Below are 7,003 nucleotides of genomic sequence, written 5' to 3'. Positions count from 1 at the left end.
ATAGACACAAAAATTAGTAAAAACCCTTTCACTTTTTAAGAAATTTCTACTTGAAAGATTTTATATATATATATATGTAATTTGCAAATAAAATAAATAGCTGCATGCTATTTATATAAATATTATATGCTAACACCTTAGCAAAGACTCTCTAAAAGTTCAATAAAATGTCTGAGTAGGAGAGCCATCTTCAAATTTCAGCATTTCGTTTTTAAAAAAAAAAAAAAGTAAGATTTTAATGTTCAGTCAAAAATACAAAATACTTGGGAGCCAAGTGTGGTGGCACATGCCTTTAATCCCAGCACTCAGAGGCAGAGGCAGGAGGATCTCTGTGAAATCAAGGCCAGCCTGGTCTACATTGCAAGTTCCAGGCCAGCTGGGCTACAGGGAAACCCTGTCTCAAAAAAAAAGAAAATGCTTGGGAATTCATCTAATGCATTTGGAGCAAAATACTATGCTCCTTAAAGGAAAGGGGAAATATAATCGAGGAAATAATAATTCTCTCTAGCTATAACTTAGTTTTGGCAGTATTAAAATTCTAATAGCTCACATAGCATAACATAATATAATAAGGAACATTCCTTCATAAAAATTAGGAATACTGAAGAAAAAAACAGTGAGAGATCTTCACCTGAAAATCAAGTTTAGCAAAATGATATGTTGGAATGTGCTTTAAAGCATAAGCCTAGAATAACAGTGCAGAACAGAAATAGAACAGATTCTGATAGATGTGCAAAAATTTAATAAGTAAGAAATAAAGGAAAACAAGTAAGTAGATAACGAAATTGTTGTCAAAGTGGAACCAACCCTCTGACTGAAAAAGCTGATAAATTCATTTGAACCCACACTTCTCATGAAAGGTATCACTCAATTAAAGATTCTTTTTTAAAGTATAAAGATAAAGAAAATAGAGTACAGTGATTACCAAAGAGATTAGTAAATATTTTTCAAGCAATGAAAGCACTTGAAAAGAAAAGGCTATTTCTAACAATCTGTTGAGTATTCGATATTTCACCTCTAAAGAAGAGATTTAATCATTTCCTGATCTAGAAAGTTCTGGATATTGTCTTATTCACGGGCCTGGGGCATGTCAGTGGTTTACAAGGGGACACTGCCCCTGCTCCCAATGGTGAGACGCAATCTGTCCAACTCAGGTGCTCACATCTGAGACATCAGTTTAAGGTTCAAGGCTTTAAGCTCCAAGATAAAGTGGCCACACTCCTGGGGCAGTTGAAGAAAAGCAGAGGGTGCCAGTGTGGTGGCCTTTTTTAAAATGCAGAAAGCAATACAAAGATCTGTGTCCTGGAGGAAAACTATGCAATTGGAGTTCAAATTCAGAGTATATCTGCATCGTGCCCCCATGAGGTTCTAAGGGTGACCCTGATCTCAGAGGCTCAAGATTTAAGAAGGGACATAGTCCATCTTGGCAGGGAAGCCATGGTGTCAGGAGTGTGAGAAAGCCAGTCGCACTGTCTCCATAGGCAGCAGAAAGAGAGTAGGGGGATGATGTTTGGGCTCAGCTTACTTTTGCTTTTTTGATTCAGTGCAGGACCACTGTGTATGGGATGGTGCTGCATTAAACAAAAAAGCAAAAGCAAGCTGAGCCCAAGTATTCAGGCCTTTGCTGCCATGAGTACTATGTCCCTTCTTAAATCTTGAGCCCAAATAAACATCTCCTTCCTTAAATTGATTTTGTCAGGAATTTTGACATAGCAACGAGAACAGTAACCAACACGGAAGGCATTTTTATTTTATTTTACTTACTATTTTTATTTTATGTGTATGAGTATATTGCCTGCATGTATGTGAGTGCACCCGTGTCGTGCAATGCCGCAGAGGTCAGAAGAGGGCTTCGGATTCCCCTGGAACTGGAATTAAGGACGGTTCATAGCCGCCATGTGGGTGCTGGGAATCGAACCCGGGTCCTCTGCAAGAGCAGTCAGTGCTCTTAACTGATGAGCCATCTCTCCAGTCCCTCAACTGACAATTTTAACTCCTTTCTGCCATGTACCATAACATATTGACAGCTTCCAAAGATAGAGTGGGAGTATCTTTGTACCCATCATTCTACCTTTACACATTTCTCTTGAATATCATTTCTCTGAGAAGATCTCAATAGTGGCTTTTAACCATCCATACCAGACTCTTCATGTTTCGCTTTGCTAAGGTGATAGTCTGAGATCCAGTCCATGAAAACAATAGTTCATATACTTGTCCATTAAGTGGCACCTTTAAAGTTTTTGAAACTGATTCTTTTTCCTGTTTTAAACTTTTCATTTCAGGAACAGCGTGGGAATTTCCTTTCAATCTCTGTATAGTCATAAACCCATACTTCCTCTGTAAGTTATATAAACGAGCTTGAACTCTTTTAGCCTGAATCTCCATCTTCCTGTTTTCTTCACTTACTTCATTTAGCTGTTTTCTAAAATTATCATTCAGTTCTTTCAGGGTATCAAAAGAGGACCTCATTCTCTTGCTTTCTTTTTTCCCTTAAGAGTTTCAGTTTAAGTATTCAACTTCTGCATTATGTTGCTGCAGTTTCATATGTATATGAAATAATTCATCATATATTTGATTTATCTGATGTGGAAGCAAGCCCTGCTTATCTGACACTTTAGGCTTTGGAGAGATTGCATGTTTCAAAGGAATTGGGATCACTGCAGCATTCAGTCTGGAGTCTTGATGAGGCCACATTAGTTGGCAGGACATCTTTTTCTATTTCTTTAAAATATTGCTTTGTTATTTTGGAGGCACCATCTCCATGATCATTCTCAATTAATTCTTCTGTTTCCAGTTTCTTTAAATCATGAAAAGAATCCAGTTCATCATCTAAGCAATTCACATTTAAGTGTTTGAATGAGCTGTAGAAAGATGTTGTATAATGCTTTCTTTCATCAGAGTAACAACCTAATGATGAAACAACTTTATCTCCTGAGCAATAGCTATCCAAATCATGGTTTCAGGGAAATTACAGTCTGTCATGGCAGGGAGGCATGGTGGCTGGATGTGACTGGAGCAGGAGCAGCTGAAGCTAAGCTTTCACATCATCATGCAGGCACAGGAAACAAGAGCGGCATTTTTATTTTAAATGCACATAGGGGAGCTGCCCATAGAAAGGAATCTTATGTGGTGAAACCATTCATAAAACAAGTAATCATTTCCTGAATACATCTATCTCTAAATCCAGACATCCTTATTCTAGTCTCTGAAGGAAATGCTCCCTACAAATTTATCCTCTGTTCAAATTAGAAATCATCTGTATCCATTCAACCTCTGAAATATCACTTCTATAACAAGTCAATAAATACATATGTTTAACAGTCCAGTCCTTCAATAATTTTAGTTCAATTTTGTCTTTTAGCCATACTTTACAAAATGTAGATAGCTGCCTTAGTCAATATGGGCCGTTATATTAAAGTGCCATTGATTGGTGGGTTATAAACAAGGAGACATATGTTTCTTACTGTTGTAGATGGTGAAGTCCTAGATCAGGTCCAACTCCAGCACAGTGGGTTCTGATGAGGACCCTCTCTAAGTTGCAGACCACCGATTTCTCATTGAGCATTTGCACCATGGGAAAGAAGATAAGGAGGCACCATGAGGCGATATTCAAATGAGCACTAATCACATCATGAGGGCTCTATTCTCATGACCTAATCACCTCCCAAAGTTCTCACACTTAATACCATCATTCTGAGGGTCGGGGTGTCAACATATGAATTTGGGGTGACACAAACATTTAGTCCATAACAACCTTATTGAACAGAGATGTGTTTGGTTTCTCTGTAAAACCCGAGGACTTAATCCACAGAAGAGGGTTATAAATAATAATTCTTGTGTGAGAAGAAGCTTTATCTCTCTAGAAACCACAAATGCAAAATGGCCAAGATGTTGAACCAGTTTTGCTCATCATGCCAGCATACATTCAGAACATCTAGTGTTAAGGTTTGGAATGCAGCTCAAAGATAGAGTAGCTGCCTAGTATTTGTGAAGTTCTGGGTTCAATTCCCTAGTGTTGCAAAATAAAACATAGTCTCAAACAAGACAAGTTGTATGGGAAGTGGCCATGCTGGAACAAACATTATTGAAGAATAATGGCAGTCCTCATAAAAATTTAAATGCATGTATCTACTGACCCAGAAGTTTCACTCTAGAAATTTTCCCCACATGTTTGTATATTCTCCCAAAGATACAAACCCAGGGATATGAATTCAGGCACAACTCGCCAAAGCAAAAAACTAGGATAGCATGTATTCCCATTGTAGAAAACTGGTTAAGCAAGTAATGTCCATGCTATAGAACAGCATCCAGCACTTATGAAGAATGTTTTAATGGGGGTTGGAGAGATGGCCCGATGGTTAAGAGCACTTGCTGCTCTTCCAGAGGACCAGAGTTCAGTTCCCAGCACCCATCTCGGGTGGCTCACAACCACTTGTAATTCTGGCTTCCAGGACATCCAATGCCTTCTAGTCTCTGCAGGTACCTGCACACGTGCACACACACACACACACACACACACACACACACACACACACAAATAAAAAATTTTAAATGTTTTTAAAAGAGAGAAAACATGGTAATGGCAAGTGTACTGATTTGCCAAGATTTCCAGGACAGAGAGTTAAGTTTTTTAAAGGACTCAAAAGAATGTTCATAGTCTATCTGGCTTGTTATACAAAGAAAGAATTAAAACCACAAAATTCTATATGAAATACAGATGGATAAGTTTAGTTAAATGCAAACACATATGAGAGTTTGATAGGAACACATATATGTTAATGCACTGAGTGGTTAACCTTTGAGAGATGAGTTGGGTGGGGGAAGTAGACCCTGCTTTTTAATTGTCTTTTATTTTATTTCATCACTTTAAAAACCCATGCATATGTAGCAATTATAGGAACTTTCAATTTCTATACGACCTAGGGTGCTCAGAATGGCCTGGGAGCCTTCTGATCCTATGAGAGAAGGAAAGAATCCCCTTCAGCTTTCAAGCCATTGCCATGATAGGTAGACCATCCCCAAAGGCAGCTGCACAGTCAGGTCCCTACCTCTCAAGTCTAGTCTTTCTTGCTCTGCAATCTCATCACTTCTTCCATAGGAAGTTTGGACCAATATTGTGTTATCTTCTGAAATTTTTTTTTTCCTGAGAGGGAATTGGAAGGATCATTTGGTCATGCTAGGGGAAATGTATTGACCTATGCTCAAATATTGCCCCTTACCTTTATGTCTCTGTGTTTGGACAAGTTCTTTAGATTCTCTAAGTCTCAATTTCCCTTCTACAAAATGGGGCTAAGAATGACAACCACCTCCTGAAATTGCTGAGAGTTAAAGGGTAGACTCTGGTCTGGAACAAGATAAAATCTCTGTGCCTTCAGCCAGGGCAGTGGTGATAAATACACATTGTGGGTGGAATTTTAGAGTTGAACTCACTTTAAACACTTAGAGACTATTTTCCCACTTGTAAAAGCCTGTTCACAAATGCATTTGATTTCTGAACATTATATTAATGTGAGCAGGCATTAGCTTCTCCATTATATGGGTAATGCAACCAAGGCTAAGGGTGGCAGCCAGGGTCAAATGAAAGGAAGTTGTGAAGCCACAATTTAGGGACCTATTCTCTGTTGGATATTGTGCTAAGTGTGAGAGTGGGAAGATGAATGAGACCAGTTCAGAGGGGCAGGATCGGCTTCCCAAGGTAGAGCTACAAAGAGAAGCCAGTTACAGGGCAAAGGGCCTGGCCTTTGGAAGCTAACTCTTCTAGGTCTGAATCCATACCCCAGCATTTAGCATGGTACAACTTAGATAAGTGACTAACAGCCCGTTGCCTCAGTTTCCCCATCTATAAGATGGCAGATGTGATGTTTATTTAGAGGTCAATAATGCAAAGATTTTTCTTACTGATATGCAGAACTCCACAGGAGCATTACCCTGATAAGACCAACACAGAGTATGCCAGAGCTTTAAATAGGAGACCTTGATTCCTGGTTTCCTCAGCAGAGTAGTGTCTAAGTTTTAGAGCTGACCTCATAATTAGCCAAGCACAAGGTATGATGGTCTCTCCTACATTATCATAACTTTTGATGAGAAAGAAAGTGACAAATACCTGAAAATATCTATGCCTTCATCAACAATACAATGGTCCCCCATGGGCAGACCAACATAGAAGGCTATAAACAAATGAACTTGGGAACCGAATACTTAATACCATCATAGCTATTTGCCTATTACATTTATCTCTAAACATAGAAATTGCTCCCTAGAGGTTCAAGCCCTAGCATTTCATTGACAAGCACTTTCAGGATAGATTCAGATTGTAACGGTAACCACACATCTCTCCATGTTTATTTTCTTTATGTTCCTTATTGGCTTTTCCCCCTTCTGATTGATATACTTTTTTCAGTATCATTGCTATGACACCATCAGTATTGTTAAACTTTGTCTGTGAAGGCTCGTGTGGTGGCTGCTGGGTCCCAAGTTGGTGGTGCTATTTTGGGAGGCTATGGAAACATTAGGAGATAAGATGTTTCTGGAACAAGTATGTCACTAAGGATGGGTCCTTGGAGCTACCCTTTCTCTCTCTCTCTCTCTCTCTCTCTCTCTCTCTCTCTCTCTCTCTCCCCCATCACAAGGGAAACAGCCATATCCTCTACACACAGCCACCAGCATGTTGTTTTGCCTCACTATAACCCAAAATACAGAGTTGAGCAACCAGGAACTGAATCCTCTAAAACTATGAGCCAGCTGCAAGAAAAGTAATCAACACAGAAAACTGGTACACGAGTGGGGTCCTTGCTTTAACTAAATCTGACTGTGTGATTCCTAACCCTTTGAAATTGGCTTGCAGGAAGAATTTGGAAGAGTTTGGAGGTATAAATTAGATAAATTGGAAAATGCTGCAAGGAGGACCCAATGGGTGATTTGGGTGTAAGCTCAAAAGACCAGAATGGGGATTAGAAAATAGCTCAGTGGTAGAGCTTGTCTACCATGTGTGAGGCCTCCATTT

At 39.2% G+C, this 7,003-nt stretch overlaps 1 pseudogene; it reads right to left on the bottom strand.

Moving 5' to 3' along the window:
- Nucleotides 1-2,062: 2,062 nt before the first annotated feature.
- LOC115067998 lies at nt 2,063-2,956 on the bottom strand (annotated as a pseudogene).
- Between the last annotated feature and the right edge of the window lie 4,047 nt (nt 2,957-7,003).

This window comes from Nannospalax galili, unplaced genomic scaffold (assembly GCF_000622305.1).
Source record: "Nannospalax galili isolate Female #2095 unplaced genomic scaffold, S.galili_v1.0 scaffold567, whole genome shotgun sequence".
In the NCBI taxonomy this organism is placed as follows: domain Eukaryota; kingdom Metazoa; phylum Chordata; class Mammalia; order Rodentia; family Spalacidae; genus Nannospalax; species Nannospalax galili.
Note: the sequence above shows the minus strand (reverse complement) of the source record. Positions and strands in the feature narration are given on the sequence as shown.